This window comes from Bactrocera dorsalis, chromosome 1 (genome assembly GCF_023373825.1).
Source record: "Bactrocera dorsalis isolate Fly_Bdor chromosome 1, ASM2337382v1, whole genome shotgun sequence".
Classification (NCBI taxonomy): Eukaryota; Metazoa; Arthropoda; class Insecta; order Diptera; family Tephritidae; genus Bactrocera; species Bactrocera dorsalis.
In genome coordinates, this window is record NC_064303.1 from 74,948,519 (window position 1) to 74,974,728 (window position 26,210).

At 37.8% G+C, this 26,210-nt stretch overlaps 1 protein-coding gene and 1 long non-coding RNA gene across 5 annotated transcripts in view; both read left to right on the plus strand.

Annotated features, from left to right (window-relative positions):
- The window catches only part of LOC125777061 (uncharacterized), a 32,833-nt gene extending 19,049 nt beyond the window's left edge, over nt 1-13,784 (plus strand). Inside the window, exon 3 of the long non-coding RNA XR_007422080.1 lies at nt 891-13,784. This is a non-coding gene — a long non-coding RNA (uncharacterized LOC125777061). The remainder of the gene's footprint in view (nt 1-890) is intronic.
- LOC105222936 (neither inactivation nor afterpotential protein C) overlaps nt 1-26,210 on the plus strand; it is a 139,425-nt gene that overhangs the window by 69,742 nt on the left and 43,473 nt on the right. The window lies entirely within an intron of this gene.

Below are 26,210 nucleotides of genomic sequence, written 5' to 3' on the forward strand. Positions count from 1 at the left end.
TCATTTTCTGACCCCTATTTTGCAGTTCGATCTGGTATATTTGTTTCCGGTGCTCACTACCATATCGTCTTTCTATCGCACTCATCAATGCCTCATAGTTGTCCCGTTCACAGTCTGGAATAGTCTGAAGGATTTCTGCCGCGGGTCCTTTCAATGATACAAACAAGGACGCCACTTTGTCCGCTGCATTCCAGTTATTGGCCATTGCTGTCTTTTCAAACTGAAGTTTGAAAATTTGAAATGGAATACTTCCATCGAATGTGGGTGCCTTCAATCTTTGATTATTTGTTGATGGTGCAGGGCCATGCAGTTGCAGTTCTCACACACTATTACTTAATTGAAGAACTTCTGCTTTTAAATTTTCTTCGTCATTTTTTAAAGTGCTAAATTCGTCTTCAAATTTTGAAAATTTCTCTTGCACTTGTTTTTGTAGTTGTGTAGTATTTTCCGTAATCTGTTGTACCAAACGATGTTGTTGTGTAAGGCGAGACTCTAACTGTGATGTATTTTCAGCTATTTGCTGTGCCAGACGATTTTCTGTTTGCACTGCATTCTCTGCCATTTGCTTAATAGCCACTAACAGCATGTTCATGTCCACACTCGATGATGTTCGTTGTTCTTCTACTTTTTCTTCTACCTTTGTAGAAGTTTCTGGGCCATCAAATTCGAATTCGTCGACATTAATTCCATCCGCTTCCATTGCTTCACGTAATCGTGCCTGCAGATCCGCTTTTAGCCCGCTTATCGGCAAATTACGCTCCTCCAGTTCCTTTTTTAATTTCTGAATTCTCAATTCTCCGAATTTAACCATCTTGAATTTGGATTATTTGACAATACCACTTCTGACACCGTTTGTTACGAATTTACTGCTTGCTAGTTTACTTTGTTAGGTTCGTATCTCTGGATTGACAAATAAAATCAACACTGTTTAATTTAATTCAACAACTCTTTATTTCACAACTCGTCTACACTATAGCAGTTTACTCTTAGCACTGATTGATTACGTTGGCGCTGCCGCGGCTTATATAGCCACGCACTTCTCGCTGATGCCGACGTGTCCTTCTAGAATATTGCGTCTGGAAATTACCAGAACATAATGCTATACGGCGCCAAATGCAGACAAGCAGACAGCCGCGGCGCCAGGCTCAGCAATTGTTCAAGCAGTCGGCTGCGGCGCCAGATGTCTATTGCTTCGACAAGCAGACAGTGCGGCGCCAGATGTCTATTGTTTCGACAAGCAGACAGCCGCGGCGCCAGATGTCTACGACAAGACAAATGCTATTCCATATACCTACAACTATTGTTCATAATAAGGGATGCATATAGCAATACAAATACAACTTAATACTACTTTTGTAACACTGCCCTCCACTAAAGCCTAATCGTCCCGATTAGGCACAAATCCTCTTGAACCAAATGGGGCGAGCCTCTCCAAATGTACTACTTTCATTTTACATCGTGCTTTTCCATTTCTTTGTATGCGGTATACCACGTCATTAAGCCGTTTCATCACCATATAGGGTCCTTCCCAGGCTGTCTGCAATTTCGGGGACAAACCTTTCTTTCGAAGTGGATTGTACAACAGGACCAGATCACCTTCTTCAAAACCTTTTGAATTTGCCGCTTGATCGAACCGGTCCTTCATCTTATTGCTCATCAGATGCGTATGCTGTCTTACCATTAGATGCAATTCATTCATTTCTTCCTTTAAGGCAGAACAATAATCTCCATCATTTCTTACAGCTGTAGGATTCATTCCAAACTTAAGATCAGCAGGGAGTCGCAGATCAGATCCGAAAATAATCTTTGCTGGCGTGTAACCAGTTGTCTCGTGCTTCGCTGAACGATACGCCAGCAGGAACATCTGGATGCACTTGTCCCAATTCCCATCTGATTGTGGGTGTAACGCTGTTGTCCGTGTCTTGTGGATACCCAATAATGTACAGACTTCTTGGAAAATGGAAGATTCGAAATTCCTGCCTTGATCTGAGTGTAATTCGACGGGCACTCCGAGCCTTGTTATCCAATTTTCTACAAACGCTTCGGCTACTGTCTTCGCTTCTTGGTTTGGTAAGGCATACATATACTTCTGGCCATTTACTGAAATAGTCCATGACAACCAGTAGATATTTGTTTCCGGCCGTACTGGTTGGGAACGGACCTGCAACATCCATTGCGACTCGTTCAAATGGTGATCCCACGTTGTACTGTTGTAGCCTACCGCGACTTTTGGCTTTAGGACCTTTAGCTGCCATGCACTCTACGCAATTACTTATCCATTCTGCTATGGAATCTCGACAACCGATCCAGTAGAACCGTTGTTTAATCTTCCCTATAGTTTTTGTAATCCCAAGGTGCCCTCCACTAGGTCCATTGTGATATTCTTTCAATACTTTCGGGATCATGGACTTCGGTACTATGATCAGCAGACGAGACTGTTTGCCATCTTCGCTTTCCCAGGTACGATGAAGGTATCCATTAACGAGGTTTATGCTGTTCCATTGGGCCCAATACGCTTTTGCAGTTGGACTCTCGCTACTTATTTGTTCCTTTGGTGGTCGTACCCCATTCCCCATTTTCTTTGGCTATTATCAGCTTTGCAAGATCAGGGTCCTCCAGCTGATTGATTCTGATGCGGTGAGGAGTCCAATCATCCTCAGGTTCTATATTCAGTAATCGCACGTCGATTATACCTTCTTTTCCCTCTGATTTGGAGCAATGTTTACATTCCAGTGGACAAGGGCGACGTGATAATGCATCCGCATTTTTGTGGTGAATCGCCTTTCGATGTTCCGTTTCGAAGTCGTAATTCTGTAATCTTTCGATTCATCGTGCAATTTGCCTTCCGGATTCTTAAACTGTAATAACCATTTTAATGCTGCATGATCAGTCCTCAGCAAGAATCGTTGTCCATACAAATACTTGTGGAAATGTTTTACACATTCCACCACAGCTAGTAGTTCTTTTCGCGTCACACAGTAGTTTTTCTCTGGTTTCCCGAGCACTCTGCTGTAATACCCAATTACTCTTTCTTGCCCGTCGATGAGCTGAGACAGGACACCTCCAATTCCATAAGCGCTCGCATCTGTATCCAGGATGAATTTCTGTCCAGGTATTGGATAAGCCAACATCGGCGCCGTACAAAGTAGTTCTTTAAGCTGCTCAAACGCTTTTTCTTGTTCCAACTGCCATACAAACGGGCGATTCTTCTTTGTTAAATCATGTAAACTTCTAGCCACGTTCGCAAATCCAGGTACAAAACGGCGGTAATACGTGCATAAGCCGAGGAAGCTGCGGAGTTCATGTATGTTGGTGGGTCGAGGCCAATCTTTAACTGCTTTTATTTTTCCTTCCTCGGTGTGAATCCCCTCAGTTGACACTTTATGTCCGAGATATGTGACCTGCTTCTTCCATAATGAACACTTTTTGGGATTCAAGCGTAATCCGGCTGATGCTATTCGCTGAAAGACTTCCTCTAGATTTTTCAGATGATCACCAAAACTTTTACCCATGATGATAATGTCATCAAGATACACCAAACATGTCTTGCGGTCTTTTCACGGTCACATTCATCAATCTCGACTTGCCAATATCCACTTTGTAGATCTAATGTAGAAAACCATTTCGCTCCAGACAAGGTGTCTAATGTATCGTCGATTCTTGGTAGAGGATAACTGTCTTTCTTTGTGACATCATTCAACTTCCTATAATCTACGCAGAAACGGGTGCTACCATCTTTCTTTTTAACTAAGACGATAGGTGAGCTCCATGGACTTATTGAAGGTTCGATTACACCGTTTTTGTGCATGTCTTCAATAATTTTGTTAGCATCCTCACGTTTTGCTAGTGGAACCCTACGCGGAGCTTGTCGGATTGGTTTAGCGTCTCCAGTATTTATGCGATGTTTGACAATGCCGGTTCTTCCTGTGTTTCCTTCGTTTGCAAATATGGATGCGTATTTTTCTAATAGTTTTTCTGCTTTTAATTTTTCATTTCCATGCAGTTCGTTCAGCAAATTATTTAGGAGTGTAGGACTTATCTGCTGTGGCTCAATAGTAGGCTTCTGTTCTGACCGCTCGCATCGTGCTATTGCACTTATATTCTGGCACTGTCCAATTACTGCTCCTTTCTTCAGCCTTATAGGCGTGTTGAATTCATTCACTACTCTGACCGGAATGGTGGCGTCTTCTCTAATTTTCACAAGCGTTCTTCCTACCAATATGCGTGTATCTATTTTTGTTGGTTCCACAATCCACAATTTTTCAGTCCCACCTCCTCCATTCACTTTAGCCCATACAATCGCCTCAGATTTTGGTGGAATACTCTGATTATCATCAACAATCACCCTCTTACTTTCAACGTTGGTCACATATCCGGTGTTTATAGGCATCTCCATGTTCTGGCAAAACAGCATTTGCTTGTTTAAATCCAAAGTAACTCCGTGATCAATCATGAAATCTACTCCCATTATAATTTCATCCGTGATTTCTGCTACGATGAAGGTGTGATTAACTTCCAGGGTACCAATCACCACTTCGCAAAACACTTTTCCCGCGACAGCTGCTTCCTCTCCGGTGGCCGTTCGAAGCTTGCAACCGACTAATGGTTCAACCGTTCCTCTTACCACATCCGGTCGGATAATTGAATGTGTGGCACCAGTATCCAAAGTAAGCGTTGACAGTCGTCCATTTACGATACCGTTGATAGTAAGATTGTTGTCATGGCGACCTATTTGTGATATCGAGATGGCGGGGCAAATAGTTGTGGGAACCAGCTCACGCCCCTTTAAACTGTTCCGTTTTAGTTTAACGACTTGTGAGATGTGGATACTCCGTCCTCGTTATCTGTTGGTTGTTTCCGTTTTGATGGGTTTACTTTTATATTGCAATTTCGGGCAAAGTGACCCGCTTTTCCACAGTTGAAACATCTGCCTGTTGTATTTACTCGCGGTGCAGCAATTGTCTTCAGAGTCTTCAATATTTCTTCCATCAGCGCCGGTTGTTCCATTTCAACTCTTTGTACTTTGTGTGCTGGTTTACTTAGAAGCGAAGCTGTTTCCTGTGTGAGGGCGTGCGAAACTGTTTCAGCAAACGTTCTTTTTGGCAATGCATATGTGGCGCGTTTGGTGTCCACATCACGAATTCCATTTATGAAACTTTGAATTTTCACCCTCTCAATGTAATCCACAGGTGCATCTGTATTTGCCAAATGAGCCAGTCGTTCTATTTCAGTTGCGAACTCTTGCAATGACTCGTTCATTTTCTGACCCCTATTTTGCAGTTCGATCTGGTATATTTGTTTCCGGTGCTCACTACCATATCGTCTTTCTATCGCACTCATCAATGCCTCATAGTTGTCCCGTTCACAGTCTGGAATAGTCTGAAGGATTTCTGCCGCGGGTCCTTTCAATGATACAAACAAGGACGCCACTTTGTCCGCTGCATTCCAGTTATTGGCCATTGCTGTCTTTTCAAACTGAAGTTTGAAAATTTGAAATGGAATACTTCCATCGAATGTGGGTGCCTTCAATCTTTGATTATTTGTTGATGGTGCAGGGCCATGCAGTTGCAGTTCTCACACACTATTACTTAATTGAAGAACTTCTGCTTTTAAATTTTCTTCGTCATTTTTTAAAGTGCTAAATTCGTCTTCAAATTTTGAAAATTTCTCTTGCACTTGTTTTTGTAGTTGTGTAGTATTTTCCGTAATCTGTTGTACCAAACGATGTTGTTGTGTAAGGCGAGACTCTAACTGTGATGTATTTTCAGCTATTTGCTGTGCCAGACGATTTTCTGTTTGCACTGCATTCTCTGCCATTTGCTTAATAGCCACTAACAGCATGTTCATGTCCACACTCGATGATGTTCGTTGTTCTTCTACTTTTTCTTCTACCTTTGTAGAAGTTTCTGGGCCATCAAATTCGAATTCGTCGACATTAATTCCATCCGCTTCCATTGCTTCACGTAATCGTGCCTGCAGATCCGCTTTTAGCCCGCTTATCGGCAAATTACGCTCCTCCAGTTCCTTTTTTAATTTCTGAATTCTCAATTCTCCGAATTTAACCATCTTGAATTTGGATTATTTGACAATACCACTTCTGACACCGTTTGTTACGAATTTACTGCTTGCTAGTTTACTTTGTTAGGTTCGTATCTCTGGATTGACAAATAAAATCAACACTGTTTAATTTAATTCAACAACTCTTTATTTCACAACTCGTCTACACTATAGCAGTTTACTCTTAGCACTGATTGATTACGTTGGCGCTGCCGCGGCTTATATAGCCACGCACTTCTCGCTGATGCCGACGTGTCCTTCTAGAATATTGCGTCTGGAAATTACCAGAACATAATGCTATACGGCGCCAAATGCAGACAAGCAGACAGCCGCGGCGCCAGGCTCAGCAATTGTTCAAGCAGTCGGCTGCGGCGCCAGATGTCTATTGCTTCGACAAGCAGACAGTGCGGCGCCAGATGTCTATTGTCTCGACAAGCAGACAGCCGCGGCGCCAGATGTCTACAACAAGACAAATGCTATTCCATATACCTACAACTATTGTTCATAATAAGGGATGCATATAGCAATACAAATACAACTTAATACTACTTTTGTAACACTGCCCTCCACTAAAGCCTAATCGTCCCGATTAGGCACAAATCCTCTTGAACCAAATGGGGCGAGCCTCTCCAAATGTACTACTTTCATTTTACATCGTGCTTTTCCATTTCTTTGTATGCGGTATACCACGTCATTAAGCCGTTTCATCACCATATAGGGTCCTTCCCAGGCTGTCTGCAATTTCGGGGACAAACCTTTCTTTCGAAGTGGATTGTACAACAGGACCAGATCACCTTCTTCAAAACCTTTTGAATTTGCCGCTTGATCGAACCGGTCCTTCATCTTATTGCTCATCAGATGCGTATGCTGTCTTACCATTAGATGCAATTCATTCATTTCTTCCTTTAAGGCAGAACAATAATCTCCATCATTTCTTACAGCTGTAGGATTCATTCCAAACTTAAGATCAGCAGGGAGTCGCAGATCAGATCCGAAAATAATCTTTGCTGGCGTGTAACCAGTTGTCTCGTGCTTCGCTGAACGATACGCCAGCAGGAACATCTGGATGCACTTGTCCCAAATCCCATCTGATTGTGGGTGTAACGCTGTTGTCCGTGTCTTGTGGATACCCAATAATGTACAGACTTCTTGGAAAATGGAAGATTCGAAATTCCTGCCTTGATCTGAGTGTAATTCGACGGGCACTCCGAACCTTGTTATCCAATTTTCTACAAACGCTTCGGCTACTGTCTTCGCTTCTTGGTTTGGTAAGGCATACATATACTTCTGGCCATTTACTGAAATAGTCCATGACAACCAGTAGATATTTGTTTCCGGCCGTACTGGTTGGGAACGGACCTGCAACATCCATTGCGACTCGTTCAAATGGTGATCCCACGTTGTACTGTTGTAGCCTACCGCGACTTTTGGCTTTAGGACCTTTAGCTGCCATGCACTCTACGCAATTACTTATCCATTCTGCTATGGAATCTCGACAACCGATCCAGTAGAACCGTTGTTTAATCTTCTCTATAGTTTTTGTAATCCCAAGGTGCCCTCCACTAGGTCCATTGTGATATTCTTTCAATACTTTCGGGATCATGGACTTCGGTACTATGATCAGCAGACGAGACTGTTTGCCATCTTCGCTTTCCCAGGTACGATGAAGGTATCCATTAACGAGGTTTATGCTGTTCCATTGGGCCCAATACGCTTTTGCAATTGGACTCTCGCTACTTATTTGTTCCTTTGGTGGTCGTACCCCATTTTCTTTGGCTATTATCAGCTTTGCAAGATCAGGGTCCTCCAGCTGATTGATTCTGATGCGGTGAGGAGTCCAATCATCCTCAGGTTCTAAATTCAGTAATCGCACGTCGATTATACCTTCTTTTCCCTCTGATTTGGAGCAATGTTTACATTCCAGTGGACAAGGGCGACGTGATAATGCATCCGCATTTTTGTAGTGAATCGCCTTTCGATGTTCCGTTTCGAAGTCGTAATTCTGTAATCTTTCGATTCATCGTGCAATTTGCCTTCCGGATTCTTAAACTGTAATAACCATTTTAATGCTGCATGATCAGTCCTCAGCAAGAATCGTTGTCCATACAAATACTTGTGGAAATGTTTTACACATTCCACCACAGCTAGTAGTTCTTTTCGCGTCACACAGTAGTTTTTCTCTGGTTTCCCGAGCACTCTGCTGTAATACCCAATTACTCTTTCTTGCCCGTCGATGAGCTGAGACAGGACACCTCCAATTCCATAAGCGCTCGCATCTGTATCCAGGATGAATTTCTGTCCAGGTATTGGATAAGCCAACATCGGCGCCGTACAAAGTAGTTCTTTAAGCTGCTCAAACGCTTTTTCTTGTTCCAACTGCCATACAAACGGGCGATTCTTCTTTGTTAAATCATGTAAACTTCTAGCCACGTTCGCAAATCCAGGTACAAAACGGCGGTAATACGTGCATAAGCCGAGGAAGCTGCGGAGTTCATGTATGTTGGTGGGTCGAGGCCAATCTTTAACTGCTTTTATTTTTCCTTCCTCGGTGTGAATCCCCTCAGTTGACACTTTATGTCCGAGATATGTGACCTGCTTCTTCCATAATGAACACTTTTTGGGATTCAAGCGTAATCCGGCTGATGCTATTCGCTGAAAGACTTCCTCTAGATTTTTCAGATGATCACCAAAACTTTTACCCATGATGATAATGTCATCAAGATACACCAAACATGTCTTGCGGTCTTTTCACGGTCACATTCATCAATCTCGACTTGCCAATATCCACTTTGTAGATCTAATGTAGAAAACCATTTCGCTCCAGACAAGGTGTCTAATGTATCGTCGATTCTTGGTAGAGGATAACTGTCTTTCTTTGTGACATCATTCAACTTCCTATAATCTACGCAGAAACGGGTGCTACCATCTTTCTTTTTAACTAAGACGATAGGTGAGCTCCATGGACTTATTGAAGGTTCGATTACACCGTTTTTGTGCATGTCTTCAATAATTTTGTTAGCATCCTCACGTTTTGCTAGTGGAACCCTACGCGGAGCTTGTCGGATTGGTTTAGCGTCTCCAGTATTTATGCGATGTTTGACAATGCCGGTTCTTCCTGTGTTTCCTTCGTTTGCAAATATGGATGCGTATTTTTCTAATAGTTTTTCTGCTTTTAATTTTTCATTTCCATGCAGTTCGTTCAGCAAATTATTTAGGAGTGTAGGACTTATCTGCTGTGGCTCAATAGTAGGCTTCTGTTCTGACCGCTCGCATCGTGCTATTGCACTTATATTCTGGCACTGTCCAATTACTGCTCCTTTCTTCAGCCTTATAGGCGTGTTGAATTCATTCACTACTCTGACCGGAATGGTGGCGTCTTCTCTAATTTTCACAAGCGTTCTTCCTACCAATATGCGTGTATCTATTTTTGTTGGTTCCACAATCCACAATTTTTCAGTCCCACCTCCTCCATTCACTTTAGCCCATACAATCGCCTCAGATTTTGGTGGAATACTCTGATTATCATCAACAATCACCCTCTTACTTTCAACGTTGGTCACATATCCGGTGTTTATAGGCATCTCCATGTTCTGGCAAAACAGCATTTGCTTGTTTAAATCCAAAGTAACTCCGTGATCAATCATGAAATCTACTCCCATTATAATTTCATCCGTGATTTCTGCTACGATGAAGGTGTGATTAACTTCCAGGGTACCAATCACCACTTCGCAAAACACTTTTCCCGCGACAGCTGCTTCCTCTCCGGTGGCCGTTCGAAGCTTGCAACCGACTAATGGTTCAACCGTTCCTCTTACCACATCCGGTCGGATAATTGAATGTGTGGCACCAGTATCCAAAGTAAGCGTTGACAGTCGTCCATTTACGATACCGTTGATAGTAAGATTGTTGTCATGGCGACCTATTTGTGATATCGAGATGGCGGGGCAAATAGTTGTGGGAACCAGCTCACGCCCCTTTAAACTGTTCCGTTTTAGTTTAACGACTTGTGAGATGTGGATACTCCGTCCTCGTTATCTGTTGGTTGTTTCCGTTTTGATGGGTTTACTTTTATATTGCAATTTCGGGCAAAGTGACCCGCTTTTCCACAGTTGAAACATCTGCCTGTTGTATTTACTCGCGGTGCAGCAATTGTCTTCAGAGTCTTCAATATTTCTTCCATCAGCGCCGGTTGTTCCATTTCAACTCTTTGTACTTTGTGTGCTGGTTTACTTAGAAGCGAAGCTGTTTCCTGTGTGAGGGCGTGCGAAACTGTTTCAGCAAACGTTCTTTTTGGCAATGCATATGTGGCGCGTTTGGTGTCCACATCACGAATTCCATTTATGAAACTTTGAATTTTCACCCTCTCAATGTAATCCACAGGTGCATCTGTATTTGCCAAATGAGCCAGTCGTTCTATTTCAGTTGCGAACTCTTGCAATGACTCGTTCATTTTCTGACCCCTATTTTGCAGTTCGATCTGGTATATTTGTTTCCGGTGCTCACTACCATATCGTCTTTCTATCGCACTCATCAATGCCTCATAGTTGTCCCGTTCACAGTCTGGAATAGTCTGAAGGATTTCTGCCGCAGGCCCTTTCAATGATACAAACAAGGACGCCACTTTGTCCGCTGCATTCCAGTTATTGGCCATTGCTGTCTTTTCAAACTGAAGTTTGAAAATTTGAAATGGAATACTTCCATCGAATGTGGGTGCCTTCAATCTTTGATTATTTGTTGATGGTGCAGGGCCATGCAGTTGCAGTTCTCACACACTATTACTTAATTGAAGAACTTCTGCTTTTAAATTTTCTTCGTCATTTTTTAAAGTGCTTAATTCGTCTTCAAATTTTGAAAATTTCTCTTGCACTTGTTTTTGTAGTTGTGTAGTATTTTCCGTAATCTGTTGTACCAAACGATGTTGTTGTGTAAGGCGAGACTCTAACTGTGATGTATTTTCAGCTATTTGCTGTGCCAGACGATTTTCTGTTTGCACTGCATTCTCTGCCATTTGCTTAATAGCCACTAACAGCATGTTCATGTCCACACTCGATGATGTTCGTTGTTCTTCTACTTTTTCTTCTACCTTTGTAGAAGTTTCTGGGCCATCAAATTCGAATTCGTCGACATTAATTCCATCCGCTTCCATTGCTTCACGTAATCGTGCCTGCAGATCCGCTTTTAGCCCGCTTATCGGCAAATTACGCTCCTCCAGTTCCTTTTTTAATTTCTGAATTCTCAATTCTCCGAATTTAACCATCTTGAATTTGGATTATTTGACAATACCACTTCTGACACCGTTTGTTACGAATTTACTGCTTGCTAGTTTACTTTGTTAGGTTCGTATCTCTGGATTGACAAATAAAATCAACACTGTTTAATTTAATTCAACAACTCTTTATTTCACAACTCGTCTACACTATAGCAGTTTACTCTTAGCACTGATTGATTACGTTGGCGCTGCCACGGCTTATATAGCCAGGCACTTCTCGCTGATGCCGACGTGTCCTTCTAGAATATTGCGTCCGGAAATTACCAGAACATAATGCTATACGGCGCCAAATGCAGACAAGCAGACAGCCGCGGCGCCAGACTCAGCAATTGTTCAAGCAGACGGCTGCGGCGCCAGATGTCTATTGCTTCGACAAGCAGACAGTGCGGCGCCAGATGTCTATTGTTTCGACAAGCAGACAGCCGCGGCGCCAGATGTCTACAACAAGATAAATGCTATTGCATATACCTACAACTATTATTCATAATAAGGGATGCATATAGCAATACAAATACAACTTAATACCACTTTTGTAACAATACGTATTTATAGTTGCAAAATACACATATTTACAATTATTACTAAATTACATTAAATAATATTTTGGTAGTGGTGGAGTCATCTGATGACGTAATTCCCCCAACGTTACTGTTAGAACTCTCCTGAGTTCTTGTATTTACAATTTTTATTTTAGTTGTTTTTTTCTATACCATTATGGTAATGATTACTATTATTATCATAACTATAATTATTAATATTAGGTTGATACCATATGATACATTTTTATGGTATTTCAATTCTTCAATTTCTTTTAAATTTTCAATATTTTTTAATGCGATGTCATTAAATGTCAAGTTTGGTGTGTAGCTCTGGTTTAATCTTTCGACAGGATACACAATGGTATGAATATATTCTGTTTTATTATTTTTATATTCTTGTTGCAATATTTCTATTTTACAATTTACAAATTTGATTATATAGTTATTTTTTAATACAATTTTTCTGTCATCGCAGTTTTGTTTTATTACATCATTTTTTGCATTTCTTATTAATATTGTGTATTTCTTGTATTGATGTTTTGTTCTCATATTTAAATTCGCAAGTATTTGAAAATATGCAGCTTTTACTCAATTTTAGATTTTTAAATGCTTTATTTTCTACATAATCAAAATAGTTTTCGCAAATTTTTATAACGAATTTTTCTTTTATATCCGTTTTAGGTTTTGATTTAAAAAAAATTAAATTGGATTTTAGTCGCCTCTTACGACAGGCATCTCTTACCATGGGTATATTCTAGAAAGACCCCTTACCCACTGGGGTAAAAAAAATCATGTATATATATGTATGTATATGTAGAAAAAAAAATTAAATGTTATTATCTCCATTAAATGCCCTTAGACTGAATGAATCGTCATCATTCTCATTTGGATTTTCTATGTTTGCCAATTTCATTGGTCTTTTTATATTTGCCGGATGGACGTTTTGTAAGGGAAATATTCTGAAATATGGTTGATCTTTATGCCTTACTCTTTTGTAGTTTTTAATTGGTCCTGTTTGTCTGTTTTCTATATATTCTTCTCTGTTTTGATTTAATTTGGCTATTGTTTTCTGTTTTACTGTATTTATTCTATCTTGTAATATGGATGGACAAATGTTTTCTTTGGCGTCCCTTGGAGAACATTTGATAGTTGAGTGGTACCTATCGTTATAGTTGCATATAACAATTTGTTTTCTCATTTCTGTTGAAAGACTAGAGTCCTCAATTCCTGTTAGTTTTTCCAACAAGGTTGAGTGCAGTCTCTCAATGTCTGCATTTCCTGTATGACTATTTGGTTTTGTGTGATGGACTTCTACATTTTCGGCATTTAAATAATTTATTAATTGTTCTGCTCTTAAATCTCTGAAAAGTAGCTGGGACATTTTTCAACCCGAAAGGCATTCGGACGTATTCATATAGTCCTGCCGGAGTGACAAAACCTGTTTTCTGGATGTCTCTTTCTGCCATTAAAATCTGATGGTAACCTTTTGCTAGATCTATAGTGCTAAAGTACTGTGCTTTGCCCAATTTATCTAAGATTCCTTCGATATTCGGTAGAGGATACTTATCGTCTACAGTCAATTGGTTTAACCTCCTATAATCAACCACTAACCTGAATTTTTGTATTTGTGAGCTTGTCCCCTTCTTTATAGATACGTTTATTGAAATACTTTAATAATTTTTCGATTTCCTTTTTCTCATTTGATTTTAAATGATCAAGGTTGATGTTCTTTACTTCACTTAATGAATCTAATGAATAAACTTGCTCTTACATAGTTTTCATATAGAATGAAAGATTCACACCATTTTTAAAAGTTGTAGTGCTAACTGCATTAGTTCTTAAACAAAAACATGCAGTACTGATATTTTTATGTTAATTTAAGGATATTTTATTGTTATTTATTACTTTTTAATTAAATATTTTAAGTAGTTGGTTACTTTTTTCTTGTATTATAATATTAATTGTTTAAGTATGCTAATCGTTAGCAATGTAATTTATTGTATATATTTATTTGTTTGCTTAAAGTAGCTTTAAATATTTAACTTTTGAATTTTATAATTCATTTAGTTGATAATTTTTATTTTTTAACAATTTTATGCTTTAATTTTTTTATAATAATAATATTTAGCATTTAATATTTTTTTTTATATTTTGCTTACTGTCACTCTATATATTTTTTTTCTAATATTTAGTTTTTTTTTAATTTTAATTTTAATAGCATAATTCCTTTATTTAATGTTTTTTATTTTTTTACAATATTTAATTTTAGTATATTTATTTTTATTTTTTTTTTGTTTTTGCAATTCCTTCAAAGGGAGATACATATCTTGAGTCTTTTTCGACTCTTTGCCTAATTGTAAGTTGATTTATTGCTGCCAAGCATCGAGTTATCATTTCTATTTGCTCTGCCATATTTTTTATTTTTATTTTATTTTTGCAACAAAAATTATAAAACAATTGCAACTCTGTTAACTTGTTTCTTTTCTCGTTTGTTCTTTTCTTTTTCTAACTTTATTGTTTTTGAATTGATTGAAACATTTAGTGAGTATAATTTCTGCGTTGACTCTTTTTTTTTCTTTTTTTTTTTACAAAGAAAGTAATGACTTCAAATAAAACTACTACTTAAATTATTAGTTGAACATTATTTTACCTTGCTGTTGGTGCTGCTGTTTTTGTTGTTGTTTTGCTGTTACTGTTGTTACTGTTACTGGTGTCGTTGTTGTTGTTAATGTTGTCGTTGTTGTTGTTAAATTATTAGTTGAATATTATTTTACCTTGCTGTTGGTGCTGCTGTTTTTGGTAATGTTGTTGTTGCTTTTGTTAATGTTGTTATTATTATTGTTGATTTAAAGTTTAAATTAGCTGGAAAAATTTAATCTCCTTGTTGATTTATGGAATTTGCTCGCAAAAATTTTTGATTTTCTTCTAGTGACGGCAAATTGAATATATTTGTTGGATATTGATTTTCCAATTTTAATTATTTTTTTTTTTTTGTCGCGGCTCGCCTCGACTGCGCCAGTTACGTTTTCACTATCCTTGGAATATTTTTTTTTTCAAGGATTACCGACTGCGCCAGTTACGTTTTCTGCGACGGCACAGAAAATGTTTTATTTCGAATAAAAGACCTTTCACCGTACTGTGCGGTTTACTGTCCGGTTCTTTATTAAATTATTATTTCATTATTAAACTATGCTTAGCGTAATTTACTTAGGGCCGTTGTGCTGATTCGACATTTCATTATTACTGTCAACGACCCGGCATAACTTAAGTAATCAATTTAATATTTTGGTAATACGATACCAAGAACGTTTATTCGTTTATATGTATATATAAATGTGTGTTTGTATATACACGATCATGGTACCGTATTTGGTTATGCTATTTTGCAACTTTTGTATATATGTATTTATAGTTGCAAAATACACATATTTACAATTATTATTAAATTACATTAAATAATATTTTGGGAGTGGTGCAGTCATCTGATGACGTAATTCGCGTCGGTTTTACTTTAATAATAATGAGATTATTATACAATAATGATGTAAAGGAATAAGGTTTATTAAAGTAACGGAAATTATTACGTGTAGTATAAATAATTTGACATATTTTCGGCATCTTACTAAAATATATCCTAAATTATTCGTTTATTTCATTTTGTTATGATATGCAATTTACCGAAACATAAAGAACCAGAAAGCAGAAGTTTGAAAATCTTTTATTAGGATATGGGAGATGGTGTAGTAATGAACTGATTTTATCCGATTTTATTCAGTTAAACTAATTGTAAATATACTAAGTAGGTTGTCAAATATCTCCCTTCCGCCTTTTTGTCTTTTTGAATTTCACGGCTATGTATAATGCGCTACAGAGCTCGTATCTGGTAATACCGTACATCTTTGTAAGGTCTTGACATAACCTACAAAACGACGCTATGCATGATTAGTTTCGATATTGCGTTCAACAGTTATAGACGTGTAAACATAGAGTTCACCAACGCCGAAATTCGCGATATTTTAAAGTTTTCCTTCGTTAAAGGCAAATTCGCTAGGGAAACGTTTCGTGAGATTAATGGTGTTTTGAGATATGGTACTCTATCAGTTCGAACTGCGGCGGAATGGTTCCGACGATTCACAGACGACACCATGGGACGCAAAAAATCCTTCTGGATCCAATCAACGCCTGTGATATGCTGCTGAAACGGAACGAACTCGACCCATGTTTGAAGCGGATGGTGACTGGCGACGAAAAATGGATCACATAAAACAATATGGGGCGAAAACGGTTGTGGTCGAATGCCGGTGAATCGTCCCAAAAAGTGGCCAAATCGAGATTGACGGCCAGGAAGGTTTTGCTGTGTGTTTGGTGGGATTAAAAAAGAATCATCCACTATAAGCTGTTCCTATATGACCAGACGCTTAATTATACCACCTACTGCGAACAACTGGACCGCCTGAAGTAGGCAATCGATCAGAAGCGTCCAGAATTGGCCAACAGGAAGAGTGAAGTGTTTCACCAGGACAACGCCAGACCACAAACTTAGTTGATGACTCGTCAGAAGCTACGGGAGCTCCAATGGGAGGTTTTATCGCATCCACCATATAGCCCGAACATAGCGCCAAGTGAGTACCACCTGGTCCTGTCCATGGCGAACGCCCTTGTTGGTGTAAAGTTGAAGTCAACAAAGGCTTGTGAAAAGTGGCTGTCCGAGGCCTTCGCAAATAAGGAGGGGGATTCTACGAGGGGGGTGTTATGAAGTTGCCGACTAGATGGAAATAGATTATCGAACGAAACGGCGCATATTTGAACTAAATCCGATCACTGTAACATTTTTTATAAAGCGTTAAATAAAGCAAATATTTGACAATCTTACATATATATCTCACACATTGTTCGATATTTTGTATAAAGACAGCGGTTATTTCCGGTGTCTGGGATTTGAAGCAACTTTTCGTGCTAACTAAGCGAGATAAATATAGGGCTATATATGTATATGTGTATAAATTATTGGTATGACGAGACGAATCGAAATCCGATTTCGACTACACTTAGTACATAACATTTTCTTCATATTCTTACATATATCACCGTGTGAAAATAAGCGCATTCGAATTACAACCACGCTTACTTCCCATATAACACAATTTTAAATTCCACTTTCCATTTCACAAATCAGAAAGTAAACTGTAAAATGCAATGCATGTGTGTGCGTGTGCTTTCGCAATGTTTATGCTGTATGCAGAGAATGTAAATTATGGAGAAGTTTCACGATGTCGTGAATATAGGGATATTTCACCACACCACAGAAAAATTATTAGCGTGTTTCATCACATTTAACATCAGGGAACACGAAAATAGCATAATTGAGCATTTTCAGTGTTAAGTGAGAAAAATTATGCTCCGATGTTAAGGAATGTACGCTTACAGATTCGCATATTTACAATGCGTAAACAACTCTTCATATAATTTAAATACATACATAAGTATGTGTGTATATTTTCTATATATTTTATATCAAAGCGTACAAGCATGTATGTACGTACAAATTGAACTATTTTATGATGAATTCCTGAAAATCTTTGGAAATATATATGTAAAAGTCATGTTTATGTTGCTACATAAATATTTAATTAATGTAGGTTTGATAAGATATATACATATTTATTTAGAGGCCTTTAAAAGTTTTGATAACATCTTAAAAGACCAAGCAGTCGCATATATTCACAGTGGCGTAGCTACAACTTCGGGCGCACGGGACCAAAGATGTTCTGCCGCCCCCCTTTATCTACCTACCTATAAGTTTCATGAGGTGGTTCGAACAAAAGTGAATTTTTACAAAATATCTTCGATATTAAGTATATACAATTTAGGAACTAGAAGCCATGCAAATTCTGAAATTCCAAAATTCTCATAATACGGTTTTTGAGAAAATTGATAGTAACTTTACAAGACATCTTATTAAAAGCCATATATCTTGTACGTTTTTGACACAATTTGCAGGAATTTCTGCTCGAATTGGAGTTTTAAATACCATTTTTGAAAATTTGGAGAAATAAAAGTATTAGTTAGATTCAAAACATAGGGTAACTGTGAGAGTGACACGTCGCGACTACTGAGTAAAAAATAAAGATACTGTTGCGATGAAAGCTAGAGAAGTGCATCTTTAAGTTCTATCACTATTTTTAAGAAAGATATAAGCCAAAATATATAAGACAAATTCAAAGACTGAAGAGCATTCGAGTAAAAATTAATATTTTTCATTTTTATTCAGATTATTACATTGTGAGTGTACAACTCTTTATCTTTTATAATAAATTTTGTAAAAAAATTTGTTGAAGTATTTTTCTGAATATTAAAAAACAGCGAAGATCGTTTTGCCGCCCCCAAGACATTGCGCCCGGGGCGACGGCCCCCTGCATATTCACGTATGTAATTATGTGTGCATGTAAACAAGAAAAACTATATGCCAAATTTTTGTAGAACTTTGTATGTAAATATGTACATTTATTGTTTCATGCGAAATCTCCGTCGTCTCGGAAAACCAGTAGCCGAAGCTCACGCTTTGTGAAAAAGTCAATGCGTCGAACGGCTGACGTGACAATAAAGCGTCACAACATTGTGTTGTTGGTAGAAAATCCGAGCTGTGCCGAAAAACACAAACGAACGAATGCCAATTGTCACTGCATCTCTTGTCGCTGTAACAGATTCGCCTACAAACCTGCGTTAGTATGTATGTTTATGTGTGAGCTTGCATACATATCGACGTTTTTGCAAGCAGCGGAAAAATATTTTTTACATTCCTTGACAAATACTGTCGATCCCGGTTATGTGTCACAATCAAAGATACAAATTTTTGTGGTTTGTTAAAAATAAAAATATAATATGGCACATAAGCGAGTGCGGATACTTCAGCGAGTGGTACTTAAAACAATAATTTCTATGTATTTCAAAAAACAAACCGTGAGAAGCAGCAAGATATAGGCAGTTGAGAGGGATGATTTTCATTTAAGCGGAGTACTACTTAACCGGGATTCACTGTACACATAAAACAGAGGAATATTTTCTTTGATACATTTCTTGACTTGAAAATCGGCAACTTAACCATGTTGTCAATTTTATTCTAAAATATTTGAATACTTATATTTGCGGGTTGTCACTTATCAGAAATTGTTAAATTTATGATTTTTATCTTTTACCATCGTCGCGAAAAGACGCTTGTACTCTGCCAACCATGAGCGGGTAAAAAACCAGATAATCAGTGGGTAAAAATGTGTAGTTTACCATAGGCCGCGTGAAGATTCTACCCACTCACGTACATCTTTGTTGCACTCATTCAGCAGAGTCATATAAAATAGTATATCTGTCCTGCTCTAATATCCCCAACCGACGGCTGATGCAGGGTTGCATTTTAAACAGCTGATTCAGGGTCGTATTTTAAACAGCTGATGCAGGGTTGTATTTTTTGATTCCTACTTTTAAAATCACAAACAAAACTTTTAAATTTAAAAAAATTTTTTTTATTTTATTTTTCACATATTCACATAAAATTCATTACAATTTGTATAAATAAAAATATATTACATTTAAAAAATAATTATTATCTGAAAAAAGATTTATTAAAGAGAAACATTATTGATATCTGAAAATAAAAAACAAATATGTAAAAAAGATTGAAACAAAATAAAGGTTATTAATACCTAAAAATAAATAATAATTATATTGAATTTGTAATATCTAAAAGAAAAATAAAGATTAATTGTATAAAAGGATAATAATATCTGAAAGAAAAGATTAATATTATTTCAAATAATAAAATATATTAAATACAAATAGAATTAACTCTGAAAGCAAAGATTAATTAAATAAAAAAAGTGATAAAACCTGAAAAGAAGGAATAATTAAATAAAAATAATAATATCTGAAAGAAAAGATAAATATTATTTGATCATTTAAAATATAAAACAAACATTTGTTTTCACATATTATATTGGATTGTGCAGGTGCCTTAAACGCATAAAATACATACATACGTACATATGTATTTATTTTTACGTATTATATTGGACTGCGCAGTCCAATTTCAAACAACACACACTTTTTTCACATACTTACTTAACAATTGATATTTGCTGCTTTTGATGATATTGCTGCTGCTGCTATTTCCAATCTATTCTGATTTCCAATACTATTGGGTTGTCAAAAAAGTCTTGCGGTATTTTCGCTAGTTGGCGCTGAAAGCGCGTAGTTCTAGTTTTATTCGTCGCATCGGGTCATGCTATACCTTTTTGGAAAGCTCATTTCACGCGCTAACACGTGTTCTTTTTAATTCGTTCGTGAGTTATAGCGTCGCAAACATGGAGCAAAATAAAGAAAAAATACGGCATATTTTACAGTACTACTACGATGAAGGCAAAAATGCATCTCAAGCCGCCAATAAAATTTGTGCAGTTTATGGACCCGACAGTTTCCATTTCCACCGCACAACGATGGTTTCAACGCTCTGGTGTAGAGGTGGTCGAAGATGCGCCACGCTCCGGAAGGCCTGTTGTCAAAAATTGCGATAAAATCGCTGAATTGGTCGAAAGAGACCGGCATAGTAGTCATCAAACCATTTGAAGAAGCTTGGAGTCACTAAGAAGCTCGATGTATGGGTGCCACACAAATTGATTCAATAAAAATACCGCAAGACTTTTTTGACAACCCAATTAAAAAACAAATGAAATAATTATTTGCAAATTATTAAAAAAAAAATCACATAAAATTCACTTACTTCTTCTTGTTGTACGAGCACGAATGACATGCGTCTTTCAATCCTTTTTTTAATACCCTTTTTTGGGTTTTCTTTTGGCACTATTGACAATTATGTTTTCTCCTTCGCACTCATTCAAATAAATGATGAAATGAAAGAAACTTTTTTTCATCGCATTTAGGTAAACAAAAAATAACCCGAAAATGTGCGTTGGTGTTAGTACATAGAGAAAAAATGTGTAGTTGTATTGAAATATTTGACACGAGGTAGTTTCAAGGTAGCCGTGGTTGACAGGATAGGCAAAGGCATGCTCGAGGAGATGTAATGGTGTTTGTTTTTTTGAATGAAGCAAGTTTGACTGTTGAAAGTGCGCTTGCGTTCATGAATGAAAATATTGTTGTTAGGTGTTTTTCTACAATTTGGGCATCTTCTATATGGCTGCCATATTGACTTGTGACGCTGAAAACTCTATTTGAAACCATTGTTGTGTTTGTAGAACAATATTTGTAATTTTTGCGAGTGACATATCTACATGTGAACGCAAATAAGTATGTATGTAAGTGTGTATACATTATTTGTGTGGAAATGTCATATACACATATTTACATGTGTACGCATATGAGTATGTATGTATGATGCTATTTGAAACGATTGTTGTTTTTGTAAAGCAATGTTTGTAGTTTTTGTGAGTGACATATTTAAATGTGTGCGCATATTTTTATGTTGGTTTGTGTATACATTATTTGTCTGTCAATGTCGTACACATATGCATATGCATGTACATACATATAGAGCAGTACGCCCACATTTTTTACTGATAAATGATAATATCACGATTTGATTACTGTAATATATTATGTTTTTTTAGAATATTATGATAGTATCTCATATCTCATATATGTACATACAATATATCGCATATATACAAACATATTCATATATGAAATTATCTTATATTACCAAACCTAAGAAATATTTAAAAATTAACTGTTGTTCACACATTAAATGCAAATATATATTTTGAAAATAGCATAATTTAATTAGATCAGTTTTGCATGTAAAAATTCGCAAAATGATAATCATATCACTTAATATAATGGCATATAAACGTATAACATTATATGCAAAAGGCCAACATACGTCTGTAATAGCAATGTATATTTCTGAGCATAATTTTCATTAAATTCTCAGCTCTGGTCACGCGCCACTGTTAAAATTTCTCCTTCTTAGCTAGATGTGGTAAAACACGCTCATCGTATTTTGTTAGCTTTTGACAGTTCACACGCTTGTCCGTTGTTGGACCTCCTCTTTAATTTACGTTCTCTGCTGTATGGTTCCCTAAATGTATGTATATCTTATCAATACGTTATCGTATGTATAAGTTAACTCGAAACGCAAACCACCAAAATACCAAGTCAGCATTGTCTGCCTAACATCCGTTTCAGGCAATGCTGAACATTAACACTACACCAATCCATGACTAACGGCCCGAGTTATGATCCAACGACAAGCAACAACAAGCGATACTCACAAACTACCGTAGCCGTGGGATCCGCTGGCGCAGCACAAATATAGCGCAAACAAACAACGACTCACACTACACGCAAGTCGGCGTAATCGTGGGATTCGCTGACACTGCATTTGACAAAACATAGCAACGACAGCGACGACGGCAGCGGCAGTGAGGACGGCTTAGGCTTAGAATTAAGAATAAGAATGTTTTTAAAGTTAGTTCTGATCGAGCCTGAATAAAGCACACAAGTGCCTAAAAATAATTGGCGCCCAACCGGGTAAAGAAGATACGAAGGATTCTCCAGAAAGTAAAAATCACCAAGGTATTTTGCGGTGGAGTGCCTTTAATGACTTCAAAGGACCCAAGGACTCACAAAGAATCGCTACAATCTTTAAAAACGTATCCTACAAGGACTCACAGAGAATCGCTACAATCCTACAAGGACTCCAAGGATCCGAGGATTCATCAGAAAGCAGTTTATAATAAAATCATGTTTCGAATATTGTAAGTAGAGTGCTCATTAAAATAAAAACATTATAATTTCCTTTGATTAAAACTAAGTTTTCAAAATAGACGGAAAGGAATTTATTTTAGAAATATAAGAAGCTAATCATAAAATTTTGTGAAACAAATTTTCCAGAGTTTAATAAAAAGGAAACAGAATTTGTGAAGAAAATTGTAATAAATAACTGAAATTATCTAGCCATATCAACAAAAGAGTGTGATTGATTGATTCGACTATAAGAACGGTTACAAGTTCTATTCAATTTTAATTTCGAAGTTTGTGAGTGACTCAGAATTAGAAAACCTCTTAGAAAGAATTATAAAACTACAGGTGACCAGTAAAATGGATTCAAATCAGGTAACCGCAGTGGTTCAAGCAGCCGTCTCGAGCGCTCTTGAACAACAAAGACAGACTTTCGAGGTTAAGCTCCAACGATTAACGGAGCAATTGACTACATTGACCACTGGTCAAACGCCAAAAGTATACCAACCGGTAAAAATATTACCGAACGTAAGGTGTGACGAACCACTTGATCTGGTAAAATCATTACCAGAATTTGACGGACAAATCAGTACATATGTGTCTTGGCGACAAGCTGCCCATACATCTTATGAAGTTTTCAGAAGTTACCAGGGAAGCTCTAGATACTACCAAGCAGTTGGTATAATTAGGAATAAAATAAAAGCTTCTGCTGATGCCATTTTGGCATCCTTCAACACTGTTTTGAATTTCGACGCAATAATCGCGAGACTAGACTTTACGTACGCAGACAAGCGACCGATATATTTAATTGAACAGCAATTATCCACCTTACGTCAGGGTAACCTATCTGTGCTTCGATATTTCGACGAGGTTGAGAAAATATTAACTCTCCTCACGAATAAAACCATAATGACCCATGAGGGTCAAGTATCAGAATCAATTTGCGAAAAATATAGAGCGGACGCTTTAAGAGTTTTTATATCAGGCCTTAAAAGACCTTTATGTGACATACTATTTGCCTCTCGCCCTAAAGACCTACCTAGCGCTCTGGCATAAGCCCAGGAGGTGGAGTCAAATATGGAAAGGTACTTATTTGCTTCAAACTTCGCAACATCTATTGAAGACCAATATAAACTAGGAATAAACAATAATTCGGAGAAAAAGATGCAACAGCAACAAAAAAATCCGCATTTTACAAATAAACAGCACAGAACAAATGATACTAGGACTAACAAGCAAGAACAAGTGACCCCCATGGACGTTGACCCATCGGTTTCAAGACTAAGACAAAATGTAAATTGGCGTAGGGAACCATCACAGAGAGCTAACCAATACCAACAACAGAATCAAAGTAACAGTAGACAGGGTTATAGTTCAAATCAACAGCAGGGAAAACGACAGGCAGATTCAGATAGGGTTACTGGACCAAAGATGCAACGCATCAATACCTTAAATCAAGAAAAGGTTAGTGAGGTAACTTATAACCAGGAAGCCGAAGATGAAACTGAAGATCTCGAGGAGGAGCAATTGAATTTTTTAGGGGGAAGTCCCTACTCCCGTGGATTGAGCGAGGAGTAGGTTATCGAGGAAAAAAAATTAAATTATTAGTGGACACAGGAGCTTCGAAAAATTATATCAAGCCAATACCTGAGCTAAAAAATATAATTCCAGCGTCCACACCATTTATAGTAAAGTCTTTGCACGGCAATAGTCCTGTAACACAAAAGTGTAGAATTAAGATGTTTGGCGTAACTGCAGATTTCTTTATACTACCAATAATAACAACATTCGACGGCATAATTGGGCTCGATTTGCTCAATCAGGTAAACGCCCAAATAGACCTCAGTACGAGTACAATAAAGCACGATTCTGGAACTGAGAAGCTCTTGTTCCATGAATGTAAAAATGTAAACTTTATCGACATAAAAAGTGAAGAAATTCCATCTTCAGTTCGTGAGCAATTTTGTGAAATTATCAAAAGTAGAAATAAGGCGTTTGCTGACCCTAACGAGTCACTACCCTTCAACACTAATATAATTGGTACAATCAGAACAAAAACCGATGAACCGGTTTACTCGAGACTTTACCCATATCCTATGGGTGTAGCCGACTTTGTAAACAAAGAAGTGGCTGAACTTCTCGTCAATGGTATCATTCGACCCTCAAGGTCCCCTTACAATAACCCAATTTGGGTCGTTGATAAGAAGGGAGTAGATCAAACGGGAAATAAGAAAAAACGTCTTGTGATTGATTTCAGGAAACTGAATGAGGTCACAGTCGAAGATAAATACCCTATGCCAAACGCAATGGTAATCTTGTCAAACTTAAGAGGTGCACAATATTTTACCACCCTCGATCTTAAATCTGGGTTTCACCAGATCGAGTTAGCGGAAAGAGACAGGGAGAAAACCGCTTTCTCCGTTAACAACGGTAAATACGAATTCTGTCGTTTACCTTTTGGGCTAAGAAACGCCCCAAGCATCTTCCAGAGAGCAATCGACGATGTCCTCAGGGAGCAAATTGGCAAAACCTGCCACGTTTACGTTGACGACGTAATTGTCTATTCAAAAACGGCAGAAGACCATTTGAAAGATATCGAATGGGTGCTGCGGAGTCTCTATGAAGCAAATATGAGAATATCCGCCGAAAAATCGAAATTCTTCAAGACCGAGGTAGAATACCTAGGATTTGTTGTCTCAAGGGGAGGTGTGAAAACAAGCCCCGATAAAGTCAATGGAATTAAATGTTATGAGCAGCCAACCACTCTTCGAGGACTACGTTCCTTTCTTGGATTGGCTAGCTACTATCGATGTTTCATTAAAGATTTTGCCAGTCTTGCAAAACCTCTGACTGATATGCTAAAGGGAGAAAATGGCAAAGTAAGTGCCACACAGTCCAAAAAAATTAAATTTCAACTAGCACCAGAAGGTATAGATGCATTTAATAAACTTAGAGAAATTCTGGCATCAGAAGCCACGTTACGTTAGCATATCCCGACTTCACTAAACCTTTTGACTTAACAACCGATGCATCCTCAAGTGGCTTGGGGGCCGTCCTTTCACAAGAGAAAAAACCCATTACCATGATCTCAAGAACACTTAGAGATAGAGAAGAGCATTTGGCAACAAATGAAAGAGAACTCTTGGCGATCGTATGGGCTCTTAACACTTTGAGGAACTACCTGTACGGTGTTAACCAGTTGAATATCTACACTGACCACCAGCCTTTGACGTTCGCAGTTTCTGATAAAAACCCGAACGCAAAAATCAAACGATGGAAGTCTCTAATAGAAAGCTTCAACGCAAAAATTTTCTATAAACCAGGAAAGGAAAACCATGTCGCTGACGCGCTGTCAAGACAGCACATGAATATGGTAGGAATTGAAATGGAGGCAAGCTCCGACTGCACCACCATGCACAGTGAGGAGTCACTGACCTACACTATAGAGACGGTGGATAAACCCGTAAATTGCTATAGAAACCAGATAATTCTTCAAGAAAGCGAAAGCCAGTCAAAACAGACCTTTATAATATTTGGTTCAAAAAGCAGACATGTAATTTCATTTTGCGACGTAGAGTCATTACTAAAAACGCTGC